Below are 14838 nucleotides of genomic sequence, written 5' to 3'. Positions count from 1 at the left end.
CGGGGCGTTACAGTATGACCGACTACGGACGTTTGAGTAAATAAATACTCGGGACGTGGGTTCCTATCATACAAAAGGAGAACACAGTAATAAGCTAATTGAAATGCTAATCTCCATCATATATTAAGATCTCGACTTAATAATCATCAAACCAAATTAACAATTATAATGCTTTATGTTCTCAGGTTTAAAACAAACTAAACTAAAAAAATTCAAGCCAATTCATCTTGCAAATATAATGCCTTTAGACTTCGTCTGACTGTCAAACGTGGCCAGTGACGTTGTCTTAGGAATGGATCGACAAGATTATTTTTCAATATGACTCATTGACTATGATGCCTTTACATTTGACTCACTATCAAATGTGTTGGTACTTAATGAGTATTTGTCATGTGAACTTGTGTGACTTGGGATCCAAACTCAAGCTAAGTTCACCCTTATGGTCACAAGATCCTCCAAAAGGACCATCAATAATTGAATTTCAACAAAGATGTCACTAATGAATCTCTTTTAGTCACATTATCTTCTTTGCAATTTAACTAATTGCAACTTACTCTAAATTTTTTAAGTCCACTATGGTGTATTACTTATTACTCTTCCAATCTAATCCATCACCATTCAATAAAAGCACGAATTCCGACTATGAAATCCTCTTTATCAGTGTTGAACTTAGCATCAATGTAATTTTTACAATGATCTCTTCCATATTGTCAAGATCATTTCCTTTGTCCTCCTAGGAAACTTAATAATGTTTTTTTTATCTTGATTCGTTGATTCGATCTTTCCAAATCGATCTGTCTTGAACCCCAAGGAATTCATCAAACAAGAACATGCAAAGAAGTCCTCAACATAACCCTCGACCTGATCTTAATCACTAACTCTTTCCTATGCTTCCAACGATGCTTATACTCCTCTAGATGTGATAACCTTAAATCTTCTACATCTTCTTCCTGAGTCACAATTGGCAGTTGGACAAAATTCCTTTCACGAGCTTCCTCCTTGACAACAATCTAAACCTGCTACTTTCCATCCTTGGATGTAAAACTTCGGGATGAACTCTAACACTGAAATATTGTATCCTTAATAAACAATTCTCCCCCACTTGAAAATAACTAGACTCATATGACTTCATGAACCTTTGAAGCTCTGGCCCAATCCATACAACTTCACCACTTGATCCTTCACAACCACGACTAGCTTCGAGGAGGATAACAGGAATCCCAAACCTTCTATCAATGATTAGAAATCCCACCAATGACAAACAATCATTCAATGCAGAACCAGAGTTGAATAATAATTATCAATCAAAGGATCATAAAGGGTTACAATTTTAACAACAAAAACATAAATGGAAAAATATTGGTGACATCGGTGAATACTGCACTCGAATCAACTAGAGAAGCTGATAACTCAAACCTCGACCCTCGGGACTCCAGCTGTCCCATGTTGTCTATCCGGTAACTACCAAGCTAAAGGTGTAGGATCCAAGACCATCCCATCTTTGCTCTATGGACACTCCTCCTAAACATGTCCTGTCTGATTGCAAAATGAAACATACCATCGACTTCTTTTTAACTAGATTCCTGGTTGTAGTGAACCTCTTGACTACACTTGAAACAACCAGAAACACGGGTACGACAACCACCCTATGTGCTAAACCACACCTTCCACAAGATCCTTGAACCCCATGGCCTCCTGCCAAAAATCGGTTACCTTGATATTCTTGACTGCTAATAATGATGCATGAACCTGATCCCGCTCCAATTTCCATTGCTGGGTCTCCAACTCCAACTCTCAGTCCCTGGCCGACTCCACTAAATCAGAAAGGTTCTCAAAAATAAAAATGATTACGAAATAACGGATCTCTAACCTTAACATATCATGTGATTCATACTCATCTCCTATGTCGTTGCTGATGGGTTTTGGTCATAAGACATCCTATGTGCTCATACAAACCCTAATGCTTGGATCTAGGTTTCTCTATTGTACATGCTTTGAATCCAAGACTATAAACCCTAATTCTAGCGTATGGAAATCCAAATTCACATGTAATTAGGTTTAAGAACATACCTTGATTGTTATATAGCAATAACAATCCAATTCCTCCTTGAATTGACCTTGGAAGGCTTAGAGTCACAAGTGTCACTCCTCTAATGGCTTACAAACACCATAAGCAAGTGGAGAAGGTATAAAGAGAGAGGAGAGAGGTTAGAATTCGTCCTTAGGACTTCTTGGGAAGGGTTGGACGAATTCCTATGCCTTAGGGGGTTTATATAGGTGTAAAGATTAGGGTTTTAGTCCTTATCCTTATCTAGTTGCTTGTCCACCAAGCAACCATAAGATAAGTCCTAGAAATCCTTATCCTAGTCGAATTCTAAGAGATTTACACCTCAAATTCGTTCACCATATATATAAGATAATCCTTACCTTATTTTGTAACTATCACATAATTACAATTCAGCCCCTCTAGTTTTAATAATTACACTTGATCACAAAATTAATTCTTAATTAATTATTGACCAATATTAATTAAACAAATATGATTTCTCCTTTAATATATTATTCTTATAACATATTAATAAATCATAATAACCTCTCTCTCTATTTATTTCTCCAATCAAGTTGCTTTGGTGAAGGCAACCCAAAAGGACCATGCACCATCGGGTCAAGTACATACCAAAATAGTTATGGACTTAGACACTAATCCAACAGTCTCCCACTTGGATAAGTCTAACAACTATTCTGCGTATGACTTCGGATCCCGATCTGCAATCGTAGCTTTCCAAAGCCGCTGTCAACTCTGATCATATCAAATACGCGTGTCCTTAGATGAGGGATCATATATTCCTCCATTCTAGATATCATATGAGATATGATTTCAAATCATTCTCTTTGTACTATATCTCGATTCCGATTTATGACGACTGACTAATTGAACAAATCAAATTAGCCCTAGCCCGGCCGAGCATTTACGTTTGTCATCACTAAACCATCGAGGGGCCCAAAGATATCGCTTTTATCCTACTTTGGATAAAAGGAATGGATAAACTTTGATACAATGCTTGCTTGTACTCACGCACCAAATCACACACAACAATATGTTTTATAACACCAAGTTACTGGTGCGTTTACATATTATCAATGTGCAACCGATTTGCAAGATACAACTCACACATCTCGGTCTCAAGAATATAAGATGTTATCGTCTCACCAATCACTCGTGATACAATCCATGGAGTGATCCAAGTGAGCGTGGGTTTAATCCAATGCTTAAATCACATTCATAAGCACTCATGAACGTTGCAGCAAACATTTGCTTATGTCTAATACTCTTTTAGACAATCCACACACCAATTCACGACAGTCTTCATTCATACCTACTTCCAACATATGAACGACTGTGGCCCGTTTGAATAATTCGATTATTCTTAATAAACTCAATTATTCTGGAAGTCAAAACATGCAAATGTGAAACACAAGAATAATACTAATCCCATATGGCCTCAAACCTTTGAGTATAAATAAAACTCCTTTTATTTATCACCATATCGATTACTCATTATTTGTCGTTTCGGGTAATCAACTTCTTACTTGAATTCCAACACTTGTCCCATGCTCCTAGCATGCACACAATGTTTACCTATGGTTCTTACTTTGTGAAATAGATCACATTGAACACATTTCCAATCCTTCTCATTTCACAACTCCAAATCCGTTTTTCATAAGTTAAAGAATATCAAATTCTTGTTACTTATAGAATATGATAGATTCTAACATTCTATGCAACTTATCCTTTCGTAATGTCACTGCACCAAAGTCATAAAGACTATTGCTAATGATATTACAAAGTCCTCTATCGGAGATTGTTACAAAACAATTCCATAGACGTGATGTCTCTCACTCAAAGTACATTCTTTGAACATCCTTTTGCATAGAAGTTTCTAATCTAATCATAGATTTCTCAATATTCAATTCCCAATATGGACACACTTCCATATGTTCCATATGACAACTCATTCTTAATAGAATCTTATCTATTCGTAACGATGTCGATATAGTCCATCCAATATGGAAACATTTCCATATTTTCCAATACTATACTTCCAACTACTCACAAGCGACCAATCCTCGTCGAACTTGGATTGTCCTTTGATAGTTGTTTAATTATTTTAGTCTAAACCGATTCTAGTCCTTTTTCCCTCTAAATGTGCTAGACATTCGGAAAATTTTAGAATGGTCAAACATTAAAGCATTTGCAATCGATCCTATACCCGAAGCGTATGGGACACGACGCATAATGTTTTGTTTGCTATGTTCTCAAAATTCGAATTGTGAAGAGGGATGCCGTAATCATAATCGAAATTTTAAGAACACACTTTGTACCTTTGACTAAATTTTATTAACATTTCTCAACCTAAACCTTTAGATTTGAAATGAAGCATAATATTCTCTCCCTTAATTATAGCAAAACAACTCTTCAACTATTGCGACTTTGCAAAGTATGACTCTTGTTTTCTATAATTAATATTGCTAATCTTGCAATACTTTCCTTAATAATCATACAATCATAACTTTTATGCTCCCACTATCTTGATGATTATTATAAAACATAACACTTATGCTCCCACTAGCTTCGACATGTATTCATAAACATCTTAACTTTCAGAAAAACAATGCTTATTGAATTTCTTAAGTTCATGTTTCTAATACTTAGTGCTTTGATAATCTTTTATCAACGTTTCTTGATATTATACACATTTGCCTTCGATAGTTCATATGTGTGTCTAACAATTAAGACTAATTGCCAAACCTCACAATTCAAATTACGGAAAGGGATGCCGTAACCATAATTGAATTCGAGAATGCAATTTTACAATCACTATCTTCTTAAAATCTGTCTTAGTGAAAGCATTTCCTCACAATCATTTTCATGAAGGAGGAAATCTTATGACACTTAGATTTAAACAGTGTATTTGTTCCTATCCATGTGAATTTGTCAAAACCAAGGTTTATGACAAATTCAAACTCTTATGGATCGAACTTTCTTGATCTCGATTTCTTGCCTTTATGGTAGCACAGCTGCCCACCATGTCTTCCAAGTAGTTAAGCAGCTCACCCTTTCCTATCAATATACCTTTCATTGATTAAGGTGCTTTGCCTTTTATGCGTTCAAAATGAGAACTCATAGAACTCACATGCATAATTAACTCGATTGGATTGGCACAAAATCAAAATAATGTCAACACGATAGGTTGTAAACCTCAACTCGTGTGCTAGTGATGATCGATAAGGTTTATTTGATTTGTTCTTGAAACCTTTCAAGACCATTAAGACTCCCACTGACTCCTTGACATATAAGATTCTCTTGTCAAAAACCATTTCTTGACAAACAAATATTCAAGAGTTAGTGTAGCTTTTATCAAAAGACTTCATAAATTGGTCCTAGTTGGTCTTTGTCTTGTCCAAGACATCACAACTTTCCACATTTAATGAAAGTTACAAACCTTCTTAATACCTTTCACTCAATGTCACAATCTTAACTTTAAGACTTGTTATTGGAATGAAGTATGATTGACTTATTGATTTAACCATTTCTTCAATTCTTGATTCCTCTTCTTAGACATACAATTGTACTAAGACTCACTTAGAGGATCAATTGAGATATGGTTCTTAATCATTAAGACCTATAATAAAGCATAAAAGGTACTCTCCCATCTTCTTAGAATGGAGAAACTTTTATCTTTCTGCCTACTTGATTCTTCTTATTCGTTCTGCTATTGATCTAAACCCTTTAATCAATTCAAAATTACACTTAATCTTGTAAGTATAATCATATTTACTAAACCTTTAGTAAATCATGACGAATATCATTGTTACTCTTATGGTGGTCTTGATCAACACGCAACATTGTGTGCTCGATCTCTTAGTCCTTCACTTGACACTTTGTCAATGAATTTGTCTAATTTCCAAATATGAAATTTCTCATTCATCGTGCAACCAAGTTGCGTGATTCCAAATTTCTGTCCAATTGAAACTTTGGGCGATGAGAAACTCTCCCTATTTGGTAAATTCGCGATTTTTCCATAAACACCATAAATAAGAATCATATCCATTTGTTGTAGAAATATTCAAACACCAATTTTCATAACGATTTTATTGCAAGGAGATAAACAAATAAATAAAGAAGTCAAACGAAAATTTATTTTTATTTATAAAAGCAGCGGAAAACATTTGTCCTTACAATGCAAAATCCATTGAAAACTATGTATTTCAAAAGAAAATTTCTAACAACTCTATCATAACTATCTAAGCTCAAAATCTAATCTTCAAGTCCATGCGATCAAGATCCATTCCTTGTGATTAGATTCATCTTGTTCTTTCACCAAGCTTCCTTTCTTTTCACCGATCCTGTAAAACATTCAAATGCAATCTTATCACATTATGTATCAATGAATAGGAACTTAATGGAGTTAGATAGTGGATTTTACCTGAAGCACAGCCATACTCTTTGACTCTCCCATCTTCTAGACTCTTCAGGCTCTTTGGGCAGACTTGTATCCAACGCCCTCTCTTTTGGCAGCAAACGCAGGTCGGTTCTCCTAGAACGTCCTCGGAAGCATGGTTGGTTGACTTTTCCAACAAATACGCTCCATTGCTTCGCCAAATCATTTCTGATTCAGCAGCAATGAGCATGTAAGTTAGGTCAATGAGGTTGTCGTCATGATTCACCATATAATACTTTCTTTTGAACTCATTATATGATTCAGGAAGTGACTGCAAAACCCAATTCACAGCCAACTCATCTGGGAATGACACACCCAACATTATCAACCTATCAATGTGTGATTTCATTCCTAGAACGTGGGCACACACGGGTTTACCATCTTCATGTTTCATTTCCAATAGGGCTTTAGTGATATTGAACCTTTCAATTCTTCGATCTTGTGGGTTGGGGAGAACAATAGGAGGAAGAGGAGGAAGTGAAGCATGATTTCTTTTTCCTCGATTGAATCGTGGAATATCATCTTCATGTGGAAAGCTTGTTCCACGGGATTTGGGAAAACCATAGTTGTCGAACTTTGACATCTAAAAAATGGGAGAAAACGAATTCAAGTTAGTTGATAGATTGAGTCCTTAGTAAATCACCCAAATGAGATACTAAGGCTAGGACCCAACACAATATTCTACAACTCGGGAGAGGGATGCCGTAACCCAAATTGCAGAACATTTGAAGGTAAGTGAATGACGATTCACTAATTTCCACCACGAAAAACGAAAAGACATTTAAGTTTTAAATCTATGAAAACTCCTAGATCCTTTGAGATACATTGAACTTTCAATGACATGTTTAAATCTCGATATGCCCCTCTTGTTTGTGACTGGGATGCCGAGGATCACAAAGCGGGTGTGAATAACCATGCAAACTACATGGTGCCCTCACATGTTACAGTCACCTATTCGATGTGCCGCTAAACCACACACACTCCACCGAACTATGACAAACATTGAGTCACCCTTTGCTACCTTTGCTTAGACCCATTTAGTGTGCCGGTAAACCACACACGCTCCACTAACGTCTTCGCAAGGGCACAAAGTGTAATTTCATGGAATTGCATCAATTCACTTTTGCCTAAGTATCTAAGATTGGGAATTTTGAAAAACATTTAGTTACTTTTATAATTCATTATACTTATAATGGAAGGTTTCGTCCTATCCTACCCGTTCGGCTAACGACCCTCCACTAGTCAAGAGTGCGGTGGGTAAGAGTGGATACCCATTCAATCGCCATTTTATAGGCAATTTCCTTAAACACCCCTTATAGACCAGCTTCGTGAATGAGGCCTACTAACGGTAAGACTGACTTTTACTCATACATATATATATATAATGTTAGACCTTTAATGTTATATATAGTATAGGGTGTATTTTTATACTTTTAAAATACTAGGTGGTCTAATTTAACAATTATACTTTTAATTCAATTAAATTGTAGACCTAAACTTTTATGGATTTATTAAACTTCTTTTAATTATACACCTTAATTAATTAATAAAACCATAAGGGTGTGATTTGAACTTTTTCAAAACTATGCTAGGGTTTTAGAATTTAACATTCCTAATTAAACTTTTAATCAACTTTTAAATTCCAAAACTTGAGGGCAAGTTTTGAAACATTTCAACACATTAGGGTTTAGAATTTAAATATGCATCAAAATTAAACTATTTAATCAAAATTTAAATTCCAAAACTCGAGGGCAAGTTTTGAAACCTTTTTTCAAACATTAGGGTTTCAACTATTTAAATTTCAAAACAACAAAACTTTTGGGGTTCAAATTTAAACTATAAAACCTAAAGGGCCAAATATGAAACTTTTCACACCAACAAGGATCAAATAACAAATAATTTAAATTAACATTTAATCACATAATTATCCATATTTGATGATTTCTTTAATGATTTCTTGCAAAACAATTTATCAATTTACTCAAAATAATTAATCAATTATCTTATAAGGAAACAATTATCTTATTAATTGATAAATATCTTCAATTAGATCAAAATTATAGTCAAATATATCATATAATCGGATTAATAATGATCTAACATGATAAGGTAACTATCCATAAGCAAAAACAACAAGAAATCCCGAAGTACCCTCCTTCTGACGAGTTGACTCGTCGAGTCAGCCTTGGACTCGTCGAGTCACCTTGGACTCGGCGAGTTCAGCCATGGACTCGGCGAGTCCAGCCTCCAGAATGCAAAAAATCGAATTTTTCAGTTACAACAAGCATCAATACAATAGAAACCAATCAAAGCTCTGATACCACTGATGGGTTTTGGTCATAAGACATCCTATGTGCTCATACAAACCCTAATGCTTGGATCTAGGTTTCTCTATTGTACATGCTTTGAATCCAAGACTATAAACCCTAATTCTAGCATATGGAAATCCAAATTCACATGTAATTAGGTTTAAGAACATACCTTGATTGTTATATAGCAATAACAATCCAATTCCTCCTTGAATTGACCTTGGAAGGCTTAGAGTCACAAGTGTCACTCCTCTAATGGCTTACAAACACCATAAGCAAGTGGAGAAGGTATAAAGAGAGAGGAGAGAGGTTAGAATTCGTCCTTAGGACTTCTTGGGAAGGGTTGGACGAATTCCTATGCCTTAGGGGGTTTATATAGGTGTAAAGATTAGGGTTTTAGTCCTTATCCTTATCTAGTTGCTTGTCCACCAAGCAACCATAAGATAAGTCCTAGAAATCCTTATCCTAGTCGAATTCTAAGAGATTTACACTTCAAATTCGTTCACCATATATATAAGATAATCCTTACCTTATTTTGTAACTATCACATAATTACAATTCAGCCCCTCTAGTTTAATTAATTACACTTGATCACAAAATTAATTCTTAATTAATTATTGACCAATATTAATTAAACAAATATGATTTCTCCTTTAATATATTATTCTTATAACATATTAATAAATCATAATAACCTCTCTATCTATTTATTTCTCCAATCAAGTTGCTTTGGTGAAGGCAACCCAAAAGGACCATGCACCATCGGGTCAAGTACATACCAAAATAGTTATGGACTTAGACACTAATCCAACAGTTGCATACTGTGGGAAAAACAACACTTTCTCTCTGAACTTAGAGGTGATCTCAACCACTGTCTTTATAGTCTGCTTAAGTGGAAAATACTTCCGAACCAACTGTTGAACCTTAATCGCTGACACAAAGTCCCTATTGAATATGGTAAAAAAACCCTCTTAGGTCATCGACTCGACCACACTTGGTTCGAGGCCCTAAACAGCCTTGCACCACTAATCCCTAGTTCCATCATGTAAAAAACACACTATAAATCTGAACTTAGCCTTTGTCGTACAAAAGCTGGTGAGGAAGGTTCTCTCCACATTAACAATCCAATTAACATTGACCACAGGCTACCTCTTCCCCATGAACCATGGAGCCTCACAAAAATCAAACTCCTTGAAGGTAACCTCATGGCTCTATAGCCGAATGGCCTCCAACTCAACTCATATTGCCCTAAAGTGCTCGTACATTGCTGGAATGAACGATCCCCGACTAAGTTGATCACACCGGGAAAATCCTCTGTCATGAACCTTAATACCTCTGCAGTGATGATGTCGCAGACATTCCTCTCATTCAGATCTGAATCTCTTAGGCCACCTCCGCCCATACCAGAGCTCGATCTTCCATCACGAATGGTCACCATCTTGAATCTGAATGAAAAGAGGAACATATCAAATCAATGCATAGTGTTAACCCACACTAAACATCTCCGGCTACAAATCCTTGGTATTCATGTAACACTTCCTTGACCCAAGTATGGATCCTATTCTTTTATTAGTATGGGTCCAACACTACCATCTACACCTATGCATACCTGCTCCAAGGACTATTCCAAGATTCCCAATTCACTTCGCATCACTCCCCTAAACTCCTGACACGCATGCTTATGTCTATCCATAAGCACAATACTAAATTTCCTAGACTCTCTCTAGGATTTTGCCCTACCGACATACTCGCAAGTTAAACACAACCTTCATTAATAACAAACAAAGATTCTACAACACATAAAACATCACATATATAAGGCATAAAAGGCATCTATAGAAATCAGACAATTCTAGCATGCAGTTCCTGAATAGATCCTTAGCCTACAATCTACCATGCATAACAATCCATAACATAAATACATAACCAAATGGGTATATTTAGAAATCGCTTACTTCCATAGCTCTGTCCGACTGTACGCATCGCATCATTTTCTTTTTGTAAAAACTTTCATAAAATATTTTTATAAAAAGAAATCCTTTAGTCCTCAGTTTGAGTTTGGGCACACTATAATATGTGCCTGAACCCCTTAAACTAAGGCTCTGATACCAAATTATAATGTCCCAGAATTAAAATATATTATTCATTTTTAAATATATTCGTGAGTTCCCTAATATACCACATATTTCACCATACATACAATGCATACAAGCAAAGTCCTCGGCTTTAATTCCGATTTGCCAACTCTCCCAACCACATGCATATAACATACATAAATATCAAATGTGTTACCTACCGACACTTTGTTATCCTCTCTTGGCCATCATGCAATCATCGGCCTCTCGCCAGAACGATATATATACTAGGCCAATGCTAATATGAACAACCACCTCATGAATACATAGTCATATATACTTAGGAGCCATATAGACAGTCAAATAGATGATCCTCCCTGAAAGAAATAAACAAAACAAGAACCGTGCGATAAGGATATAGACCAAGAGTTCTCAGGATATCTAGCTTCGAATAGATACGACCCTAGGGTATCACTTAACAACCCTCCGAAACTATAATTACCCTAACCATTCATAACTATACAAATGTTGTGATCCAACTAAAGTCTTTCATACATATGATGTGATCCAACTACGGTCTTTCATACATGTGTTGTGATCCAACCACAATCTTTCATAGATGTGTAGTGATCCAACCAAAGTCTTTCATACATATGTTGTGATCCAACCACAGTCTTTCATACAAGTGTTGTGATCCAACAACGGTCTTTCATACATGTGTTGTGATCTAACCATAATCTTTCATACAAATTTACAAAGACAGTCTAGCATAACATGACACCAAGTGTCCTACACTGCACATACATAGTAAGGAATTATCCTAGTCAACTATCATGCTCGTACTCTAACAATACATTTTTCCTATCATATAAGGATATAAAATGTCACGCGTGGTATAGTGAGAAGACTCACATGAATCGTGAAACCGAAGAAGCACAACAACACTCTTACTGCTTGTACTGATCAATCTCACAAACCGACTATCACCCAATAAACATCATTCTTTAATCAACAACCCAAATCATTCAAGTTTGACCCAAGGTCAAATTTTTCAAAAGGTAACAGTTAAGGATCATTCAAGTCAATAGTCACCATGATGTGGTGAATTTATGGCTACATCGTGGTCAATTCAGGATAAAATAGCCGCGATGTAGAGCACCACCATGTTGTGGGCCTTCCTTGGCCACGCTGTGGTTTCTAGTAGATTTTTCTTTTCTTCATTAAGAGCTTATTCCTTATAGATCAAATCCCATAACTTCAGATGTCGTCCTTCTCATTGAATTAATGTATTAAGTTTCCAACTTCACCCATTAATACATCACCACAAAGCAAGATCTACACCCATAAGTCCACTAAGCCCTTAATATGACCAAAACTTATGTGTGGTCCAAAGGGAACCATGAATTAACACTTTTTCCAACAGATTAGGCCAAGAAATGGTCACAACCAAGTCTAAGGTTCAGGAGTTGTTCAAAACTCCAAGAACATCCTTTTAAAGGATTAAAAAGGACCTCAAAGCATGATATGGGAAACGTGAATGATAAAGGTGGAAGCTTTATACCTTCCACGACACCACAAGATGCAGGAGATGCAAGATCTAAAGTAGATACAACCTTTCAACTAACAAGCATACCACATTCTTTTCACATGATGTATTTCAAGGTTAGCGTTTTGAAATATGGAGATAGAGGCTGAAGGAAATGACCCAATCCAAGACTTAAGGTCTTTAAATATGGGAGAAACCCTAAAAGTCTTAGGCTTGGTATGCAACAGCCACCACGTCGTGGTCACCCTCATGTCACATCATGGTGCCCAACCAGCTATGATCCTTATTTAATTGATGTGGCCAAGCTGTGGCTAGATACTTACCATGTCGTGACATTAGGTTTTTCCCCAAAACCTTATCTTTGAAATCCCCAAGGGTTCATCAGATCAAATTCGTAAAATGGGTGTTATGATATCATGTATAATACCTAAGAGAGATGAGAAAAAGATAAAGATTAAGTACTTAATGAGTTAAGTACTATATGAGTAGTAAAAGATCTCTTAATGAGATAAAGAAATAGAATGTCCATGAGAAAATTGTTATGTGCTTAGTCATATAAAAGAGTTAGGGAAATATAGAAAGATGATTCCTTCAGGAAAGATATAGAGATTCCTTCAGGAATAAGATTATGATTCCTTTAGGAATGTAGATAGATCATTCCTATGGGAATGAGATTATGAAGGTTAGAAGAGGCAGAGGAAGAGTTCCATGAGTGGAGCAAGATAAGAGAGTTTTTCAAGAGAACTTAGATATAATCTGTGAGAGGTAAAGAGTAAGGAATCTATAATGGATTCGAGAGAAGAAGAAGGTTTAAGGATCCATGAGGGATCTAAGGAAGGAGATTAAGTTCAGATGATTGTAACTAGTATCATTAGTGGAATGTTGTTTCCATTAGATTAAAGATGAGATGATGAGAAGTTAAGAACAGAGTGGTAAGTGTGAGAAAAGTATGAGAAGGATCGATAAGTGTAAGAGGTCTAAGAAGAGCATGCATGTGGTATGAGTTGGGCAGAAAGAGATGTGATGAGATAAGAGTATGGGACAAGAAAAGAGATTAAGTGGAAGAGTATGAGAGATGTAAATATGAAGAAGAACATAACATAAGAAGGATGTGAGATGAAGGTATAGTAGGTGCGGTGTATAAGATGAGCCTGAGAAGAGGCTAAGAAAGAGTATGAGATAAGAAGACAAGATACGAGAAGAATAGTAGAAGACAGAGTAAGGGATGAGATAAGTAGAAAAAATGAGAGTAGAAGAGTATGTGAAGAGGAAGAATAGTAGAGTAAGCTAGAAGGAGAAGAGACGAGATTACGGAGCAAGAGAAAGAAGAGAAAATACAGTTAGAGTATGTGAAGTAAGAAAGAGTTTGTAGAAGAATGGAGTAACTTAAACACGTATTAGAGTATAACTCACCATATCCATGGTCTGATGTTGTAGATGTTTCATGTTTTGTAGGTACTGGTAGCAAACGTGGTACGTTAGAAGATAGTAGCACAAGGACATAGAATAGAGGAATACATTATTTCTTTGTATTTTCCTTGTTGTTTTAAATTGTATTTATGTTTTATTGTAAACCTGAATTATTATCTAGGATGTAAAATGTTTTATTTTTATGAGTTAATAGAATTCCAATTTTTTCTAGAAATAACTCTAATCGTCCTTATAATAAATAGATAATTAGTTGATAAATAAATCGTATCGTTACATTTATATATTCAGAAGCCTGGAAATGCTTAGAAGATTAACTCCCAACAGCAACAAACTCCAACAACAATGAATGATCACTTCCTTCTTCTTCCAAGAGCACTCAAGATCTGAAAACGGATGTTATACTTTTTTCTATAGGTCCGAAGTTATCCAAAGAATTTGAAAATCTCATGAAACAAATTTGAGATGAATATGATGAGGAAGATAAATTTCTTTGTGGGGTTAAATATTAGACAAGGTTGTAAAGGCATCTTCATCAATCAATAATCATATACAAATAATATACTCACATATTTTGGAATGAAGTGTTTTAGGTATCAATCGAATTGTTGAGAACTACACATGACAACTATGAATAATATTTTTCGATACTTGCACAAGACCACTTCGCTAGGCATCTGGTATCCTATGAACACTTGATTCTTCATATAAGCTTACTAAGATGCAGATCTTGGTGGTTTCCATATAGATTGCAAATCACATCTAGAGAATGTTAATTTCTTGATGGAAAAATGGTTAGCTGACAATCCATGAAATAAACGAGTATATTTATCTCAACTGCCGAAGCTGAATATATTATTGTTGATGCTTGTACTTTACGAATAATTTGGATTCAAAGTCAACTCAAAGATTACGCAATCAACATGAAGCAAATACGATTATTTTGTGACTCATAACGTTCTATACATATATATGTC

This window comes from Lactuca serriola, chromosome 5 (assembly GCF_051521515.1).
Source record: "Lactuca serriola cultivar US96UC23 chromosome 5, Lser_US96UC23_V15, whole genome shotgun sequence".
In the NCBI taxonomy this organism is placed as follows: domain Eukaryota; kingdom Viridiplantae; phylum Streptophyta; class Magnoliopsida; order Asterales; family Asteraceae; genus Lactuca; species Lactuca serriola.
This window is presented reverse-complemented; position numbering follows the sequence as displayed.